At 48.3% G+C, this 8,501-nt stretch overlaps 1 pseudogene; it reads left to right on the top strand.

Moving 5' to 3' along the window:
* LOC111969085 (SH3 and multiple ankyrin repeat domains protein 2-like) overlaps positions 1–8,501 on the top strand; it is a 177,374-nt pseudogene that overhangs the window by 146,781 nt on the left and 22,092 nt on the right.

Here is an 8,501-nt window from a genome sequence, read left to right as displayed (position 1 = left end):
GAGTGGGCACCGGTGCCCGAGAACCCGTACTCGGAGGTGGGCAACAAGGCGCTGTACGTGCCTGCCAAGCCGGCAGAGAGGAAGGGCATGCTGGTCAAGCAGCCCAATGTGGAGGACAGCCCAGAGAAGACCTGCTGTGCCCCGCCCTCAGAGCCCATTTCCATGCCGACCACACCCACTGAGAGGACCTCTCGTCCATTCCCATCCCCCCATCATCGTCAAGGAGCCGCCGTCCACCAGTAGCAGTGGAAAGACAGCCAGGCAGCAGTATTGAGATCGAGCCCACCACGCCCGAACACCCACCCTTAACACCCGGGGCAGGGGGCAGGGGCTGAGGCCTGAAGACCCCATTGTCAACAACCCCTTTGCGGCTGCCATCGCAGGCAGTGAGGGACCGGAGAGAGAGCTGGAGGCGCGGAGGAGCTCGCCCGCTTCCTCTCCACCAGCAGGGGGATGAGGACTTGGGAGACCAGGCCCGCGCCTATGCCAGTCCAAGTCTACGACGAGGGCATGTTCACAATGACGAGAGCACCTGCAGAGGATAATGGCTCCCCGCCGCCTCCACCCTGCTGCGGTCCCAAGAAGGGGGTGACCGTGGGGTAACGTGACAGACTTCAACACCCCTGAGCCCACCCAGGTGGTGAGGGAGCCCCTGACCTCGGCGTACCGGCCAGTACCCCAACCTGGACAGCCCCGTCAGTCTCCCGGCCACTCCGCCCAAGACCTACAGCTCCAACGGAGGAAGGGACTACCTGCACCCTGTCACAGTAAGGCCCTGGACCCTAACTCGCCCCTCGCCCTGGCGCTGGCGGCCCGGGACAGAGCCATGAAGGAGCAGACACAAACGACCATGGCAATGCAAGCCCCACCCCCTTCTCAACCTCAACCGCTCCCCAAGAGCGATGGCCCCCAGTCCCTCCCTCCCAACTCCCACAAACCTGGCCTCAATCAGCCCCTCTTCATCGATACCAAGCTCCGCTCCAACACCGAGGCAACTTCGCTACCTCCACGACAAACCTCGGGGCGAGGCAGAGTGGTAGGCCTGAAGAGGCAGATGACGGAGCAGAAATACGAGTCGGATGGAGCAAGGAGGAGAGGCAGCAGGCGGCAGCAGGATGGGAAGAGCATACAGATCGACGTTGTGGACACGTCACAACCGCAGAAAGCTGCCGGGCTGCTGATGGTGCACACCAAAAACAGCCCAGAGGGGGAAGACAGGGGGCAGGAGAACACACCAGCCAGGACAACAGCATCCCCAGTGAACTGAGAGACCCCAACCAGCCAAACCCCCCACCAACAGGCACATTCATGCCCCCCCCTGTGCCGCGGGGGAAGAGCATCACGGCTGGGGTCGGTGGACGAAGCCAGTCAAGCTGCCCTTCCGCATGCCCCCTCCCCCGCTGGCCTCGGTGGACATCGAGGAGGTGAGGAGTTTGTCTTCTCCGAGCCCTTGCCGCCGCCGCTGGAGTTCCAACAGCATCGACATCCCTGAGGACCAGGCAACGGCCATCGCTGAGTTGCTCAAGCAACGGGACCAAGAGAGACGCACACGGATGGGGACAGGGGCCAAATCCACCCCCTATACTACACCCCGCCCCGCCCCCTGTCGGCCAGTTCCGACGGAAGCATGTCCAATTGCGTGCCCCCACCCTCCTATCCTCCTCCGCCCCCCGACGGTGGCTTTGAGCAAGGTGTCACTGACTCAGGCATCGAGGAGGTAGACAGTCGCAGCAGTGGAGACCCCCATATTGAGACTACCAGCACAAATTTCCACATTTCCAGCATCTCTATACTGTCGTCGGAGGCGGGTACAACAGCGCCCTAGAGAACACTTCTATGGTCTATACTGATGGCCAGGCTTACCTCGATGACCGACCCCCCGTTCCCCCCAAGCCCAAAAACAAGCCTATCATCAAAAAGAACACTGCACTTTACCACGACGTCCTCATAGAGGAATCCCTGGACTCCTTCGGGGCGCCCCCTCCTGTCCCCCCTCCTCCAACCCGGGTCCATGTCCCCCCCGACCTCCCCAGGACCCCTACCTATCGGTCGCTCCAAGCTGTGGGGCGAGCCCCCGGAGCTAAGGAGCCCACCCACGTCCGACCCCAAGCCACGGTTATCAACGAGTATGAGCTCCATCTTATCACAGATGTACCGGCCCCAAACCGGGGACTCCTTCGACTCACCCACCACAGGGGCCATGGGCGGCTTTGGAACTAGTAGTAACACAAAATCTACCTTACCTTTGACCTTTAACACTTACCGCTGACACATACCTTTGACCTTTAAACAAACCCCCTACCCTCATCTCCAAAGAGCCAAGCGCGGGCATTAAGAATATTAGATGGTCTATATCTTCTCTTTTTTATATTCCATTGCTGATCAATTATTCCCTCTAAAACAGCAAGAGAATGAACTGAATGTGTTGCTAAGACAAACCAATAGTCATTTGGAACATAAGCCTAGCTAGCTACTGTCATTCTTTAACGTGCTACTCTAGCCCAACGTTTTCCAGAATCGGTCTTCAATGTCTTCGGTGTTACTACTCAGCTGATTGAAATAGCCAACTCATCATCAAGCTTTGATTACTTGAATCAGCTGTGTAGTGCTGACCAAGTTTGCTCTACCCATCCTCTCGTTAGTAATTCCACTTTCTGGTATATTTCCTCAGTTAGCCATAATGATGCAGTTAGGGATACCCAAGACACCTGCTACTGGTCATTCCACCAATAGAGTGCCTTTTGGGTACTGTAGTTTGGTAAATAAGTAAGAACGTTTTTATTAAATTTGTATTCTAATTTAACATTCTGTCATAAGGAGTACATGTTCAACTTCATAAAAAAGGTGTTCCCATCTCAAGAAAAACAATTGCTAGAGTAAGTGCCATTAAAGTAACATGGTTGACCGTATCTGGGTTAAATATTTAATCTTAAATCAGCTATAAATTCTATGTGAGAATGCTATTCATTGACTACAGCTCAGCATTCAACACCATAGTGCCCTCAAAGCTCATCACTAAGCTAAGGACCCTGGGACTAAACACCTCCCTCTTCAACTGGATCCTGCACTTCCTGACGGGCCACCCCAGGTGGTAGGCCACCCCAGGTGGTTAAGGTAGGTATCAGCCTCGCTGATCTTCAACACGGGGGCCCCTCAGGGGTGCGTGCTCAGTCCCCTCCTGTAATCCCTGTTCACTCATGACTGCATGGCCAGGTACGACTCCAACACCATCATTAAGTTTGCCGATGACACAACAGTGGTAGGCCTGATCACCGACAACGATGAGACAGCCTATAGGGAGGAGGTCAGAGACCTGACCGTGTGGTGCCAGGACAACAACCTCTCCCTCAACGTAAACAAGACGAAGGAGATGATTGTGGACTACAGGAAAAGGAGGACCGAGCACGCACCCATTCTCATCGACGGAGCTGTCGAGCAGGTTGAGAGCTTCAAGTTCCTTGGTGTCCACATCACCAACAAACTATCATGGTCCAAGCACACCAAGACAACTGCTTGGCAAACGACACCAAGGCAATACAGAGGGTAGTGCGTACGGCCCAGTACATCACTGGGGCCAAGCTTCCTGCCATCCAGGACCTCTATACCAGGCGGTGTCAGAGGAAATCCCTAAAAATTGTCATTATTATTTTTCATTCGTTTATTTAGTAAATATTTTCTTAACTATTTCTTGAAATGCATTGTTGGTTAAGGGCTTTTAAGTAAGCATTTCACGATAAGGTCTACCTACACCTGTTGTATTCGGCGCATGTGACAAATGAAATTGTATTTTATTTTATACTAATAAGCCTTCTGCCACCATTACTTCAACTATGGCATCAACCTTATTGGCAATGGCCAGAGCTGCTGGCACTTCATGTTTATGCTCCCTCCTCAATCAGACCATTGAAAACTCAGTATTTCTGCCCATTTGACAAATTGGCTAGTGCCCTTTTATGGAGGTCCAACATAACATACACAATGCACGCATGACCTATAGCATATACAGTGGGGCAAAAAAGTATTTAGTCAGCCACCAATTGTGCAAGTTCTCCCACTTAAAAAGATGAGAGAGGCCTGTAATTTTCATCATAGGTACACTTCAACTATGACAGACAAAATGAGAAGAAGAAAATCCAGAAAATCACATTGTAGGATTTTTAATGAATTTATTTGCAAATTATGGTGGAAAAATAAAGATAATAGAAGATACAAAAAATAACAAAATAAATAAACTACAAAAAACAAATAGTAAATATACACCATATGATTACACAAAATAAGAGAGACAAACGTTAATAACAAAAGTAAAATTCACAAGAGTTTTCACAAAACTGATGCTAAAAATGAAAAAAAAAGATACTTTAGACGAGTCCTCTATTCCTTCCAATGCAGATCCCTCTACGAGCAGTGATGTTTTTGGGGCTGTGTGCTGGGCAAACACGGACTTTCAACTCCCTCCAAAGTTTCTATGGGGGTTGAGATCTGGAGACTGGCTAGCCACTCCAGGACCTTGAAATGCTTCTTACGAAGAACCACTCCTTCGTTGCCCGTGTGGTGTGTTGGATCATTTGTCATGCTGAAAGACCCAGCCACGTTTCATCTTCAATGCCCTTGCTGATGGAAGGAGGTTTTCACTCAAAATCTCAGTACATGGCCCCATTCATTCTGTTCCTTTACACGGATCAGTCGTCCTGGTCCCTTTGCAGAAAAAACAGCCCCAAAGCATGATGTTTCCACCCCATGCTTTACAGTAGGTATGGTGTTCTTTGTATGCAACTCAGCATTTCTTTGTCCTCCCAAACACGACGAGTTGAGTTTTTACCAAAAAGTTCTTCTTTTGTGTTTCAATCTGACATTCTCCCAATCTTCTTCTGGATCATCCAAATGCTCTCTAGCAAACTTCAGACGGGCTCTGGACATGTACTGGTTTTAAGCAGAGAGGACACATCTGCAACCAGGATTTGAGCTCCCTGGCGGTCGTTATGTTTCGTACTGATGGTAGGCTTTGTTACTTGGTCCCAGCTCTCTGCAGGTCATTCACTAGGTCCCCCGTTGGTGTTCTTTTGATCATTTTGACCCCCACGGGGGAGTGAGATCTTGCGTGGAAGCCCCAGAGTCGAGGGAGATTATTCAGTGGTCTTGTATGTCTTCCCATTTCCTAATAAATTGCTCTTGCCACACGTTGATGTCTTCAAAGACAACAGCTGGGAAGACATTACGTATTGCAGATTCAGGACTTCACCAAGCCTGGACATAAGCGTGCTTTATGTGCAGGTCTACAATTTTCGTTTCTATAGTGGTCCGCTTGACAGCCTCTGGCTCTTTAGAGGCGCGCACGGGGGAGGGGTGCCCGCCTAGTGGAATCTCTCTCAGAAAGGTGAGCTGTATGAGGTTTGTGGACAGGTTCTTTTATACCTGATAACAAAGTTTAAACAGGTGCCATTAAATACAGGACGAAAACCGGACAACGAGTTGGACGACGAGAGGAGAACACTCTAAAGTATTGAGTTATAAGGTCTGTTAGAGAGCCCAGACAATCTGGCTTGTTTGCTAGAGTGACCACAAGCCGCAAATAGCTTATTTTCCACCATAATTTGCAAATAAATTCATAAAAAATCCTACAATGTGATTTTCTGGATTTTTTTTCTCATTTTGTCTGTCATAGTTGAAGTGTACCTATGATGAAAATTACAGGCCTCTCATCTTTTTAAGTGGGAGAACTTGCACAATTGGTGGCTGACTAAATACTTTTTTGCCCCACTGTACATAATGTCAGAGGCTTAGCTAGCATTGTGGATTTAGTTAGCCATAGCTATCATTGTAGTTAGCACATAGCTAGTGCAGCATTGTGGCTAACATTAAATGCACAATTCAGAGGACTTAGCTAGTATTGCAGCTGAAAACATCTAAAACAGGGCACAACAAAAATAATTTTGCTAGCATTGGGCTAAAGCTAACCATATCAGTAGATATAGTAGATAAGGTAGTTCCATGAATAGTGCCTTTTGAGCCCCTTTTGATATTTTAAAGTAGAACGTTTGAACCAATATTGAATTTTTTGAAATCCTGTTATATTAAATAAAGTGTCCTTTAATATAAACCACATGGAGAATTCAATACATCTGATTTCTAATATAAATTAGCATTGTCCACCGTCATAATTTTCCGACTTCTAGGAAGATTTTAACCCACTTAACCCAAACATTTTTTGTTTTGTGGTAGAAAACTGAATGCTAGAAATGTGTTCACAATTTAATTTCTTCCATTCAATTGCCCCTTCCTGTTGCACATATCAAGCTTCCCTTCCCCCTGTCACAAAGGGATTTCCAGTCAAATCAAATATCCTTTGTCTTGATCACGTTGAGGSAGAGGTTGTTATCATAGCACCACACTGCCAGGTCTCTGAACCCCTCCCTATAYGCTGTCTCATCATTGTTGGGGATCAGGCCTATCACTGTTGTGTTGTCAGCAAACGTAATGATGGTGTTGGAGTCATGCTTGGCCATGCAGTCATGGGTGAACAGGGAGTACAGGAGGTGGATGGAGCACGCACCCCTGAGGGGCCCCTGTGTTGAGATCAGCATGGCACATGTGTTGTTGCCTACCTTTACCACCTGGGGGCAGCCTGTCAGGAAGTCCAGGATCCAGGTGGGAAAGGGCAGTATGGAGTGCAATAGAGATTGGATCTTTTGGGGTGGTATGCAAATTGGAGTGGGTCTAGGGTTTCTGGAATAACGAAGTTGATGTGAGCCATGATCAGCCTTTCAAAGCACTTCATGGCTACAGATGTGAGTGCAGGTTACCTTGGTGTTCTTGGGGCACAGTGACTATGCTGGTCTGCAGACTCGGTCAAGGACAGGTTGAAAATGTCAGTGAAGACATTTGCCAGTTGGTCAGTGCATGCTCGGAGTACACGTCTTGGTAATCCTTCTGGCCCTGCGACCTTGTGAATGTTAAACTGTGTAAAGGTCTTACTCATATTGGCTACGGAGAGCGTGATCACACAGTCGTCCGTAACAGCTGGTGCTCTCATGTATGCTTCAGTGTTGCTTGCCTCGAAGCGCGCATAGAAGTAATTTAGRTCATCTGGTAGGCTCGCGTTACTGGGCAGCTTGCGGCTGTGCTTTCCTTTGTAGTCTGTAATAGTTTTCCAGCCCTGCCACATCCGACGAGCATCGGAGCCGGTGTAGTAGTATTCAATCTTAGTCCAGTATTGATGCTTTGACTGTTTGATGGTTCATCGGAGGGCATAGCGGGATGTCTTATAAGTGTTCGGGTTAGAGTCCCACTCCTTGAAAGCGGCAGCGCTACCCTTTAGCTCGTGGGGATGTTGCCTTTAATCCATGGTCTCTGGTTGGGGTATGTACGTACGGTCACTGTGGGAACAACATCATCGATGCACTTATTTTTGAAGCCAGTGACTGATGGGGTGTACTCCTCAATGCCATCGGAAGAATCCCAGAACATATTTTTATTTTATTTTATTTATTTTATTTCACCTTTATTTAACCAGGTAGGCTAGTTGAGAACAAGTTCTCATTTGCAACTGCGACCTGGCCAAGATAAAGCATAGCAGTGTGAACAGACAACACAGAGTTACACATGGAGTAAACAATAAACAAGTCAATAACATGGTAGAAAGAAAGAGAATCTATATACAATGTGTGCAAAAGGCATGAGGTAGGCAATAAATTTAAATCGAATATTACAATTTAGCCCCAGATTTAAACCAAAACCCTGGAAGTGATAATCATGCAGATGATCATTGTGCAGGCAAAGACGATACTGGTGTGCAAAGAGAGAAAGTAAAATAGATATGGGGGTGAGGTAAGGTAAATTGGGTGGGTAGTTTAGCAGATGGGACTATGTACAGGCTGCACGCGATCGGTTAGCTGCTCGATAGCAGATTTTTAAAGGGTTGAGGGAGATAAAAAGTCTCCAAACTTCAGAGATTTTTGCAATTCGTTCCAATCGCAGGCAGCAGAGAACTGGAAGGAAAGGCGTCCAAATGAGGGTTTTACGCTTAGGGATGATCAGTGGGAGATCACCTGCTGAGGCGTGTGCCCTGCGGGTGGGTGGTACCATCGGACCAGTGAACTGAGATACAGGCGGCACTTTTACCTAGCATTAGCCTTGTAGATGACACTGTGAGCCAGTGGGTCTGGACGAGACATCGTAGCGAGGGGCCAGCCGATCTAGGGCAATACAGGGTCGCGTGGTGGGTCGTATAGGGTGCTTTAGTAAAACAAAACGAATGGCACTGTGATAAACTGCAGTCGTTTGCTGAAGTAGAGTGTTGGGAAAGCTATTTTTGTAGATGAACATCTGCGGAAAGTCGAGGATCGGTAAGGATAGTCAGTTTTACTAGGGTAACGTTTGGCGACGTGAGTGAAGGAGGCTTGTTGCGGAATAGAAAGCCGATTTCTTGATTTGATTTTGGGATTTTGGAGATGTTGATAATGAAGTCTCGGAAGGAGAGTTTGCAGGTTCTAGCTATCGAT

The sequence above is a fragment of the Salvelinus sp. IW2-2015 genome, linkage group LG10 (genome assembly GCF_002910315.2).
Source record: "Salvelinus sp. IW2-2015 linkage group LG10, ASM291031v2, whole genome shotgun sequence".
NCBI classification, from domain to species: domain Eukaryota; kingdom Metazoa; phylum Chordata; class Actinopteri; order Salmoniformes; family Salmonidae; genus Salvelinus; species Salvelinus sp. IW2-2015.
Note: the sequence above shows the minus strand (reverse complement) of the source record. Positions and strands in the feature narration are given on the sequence as shown.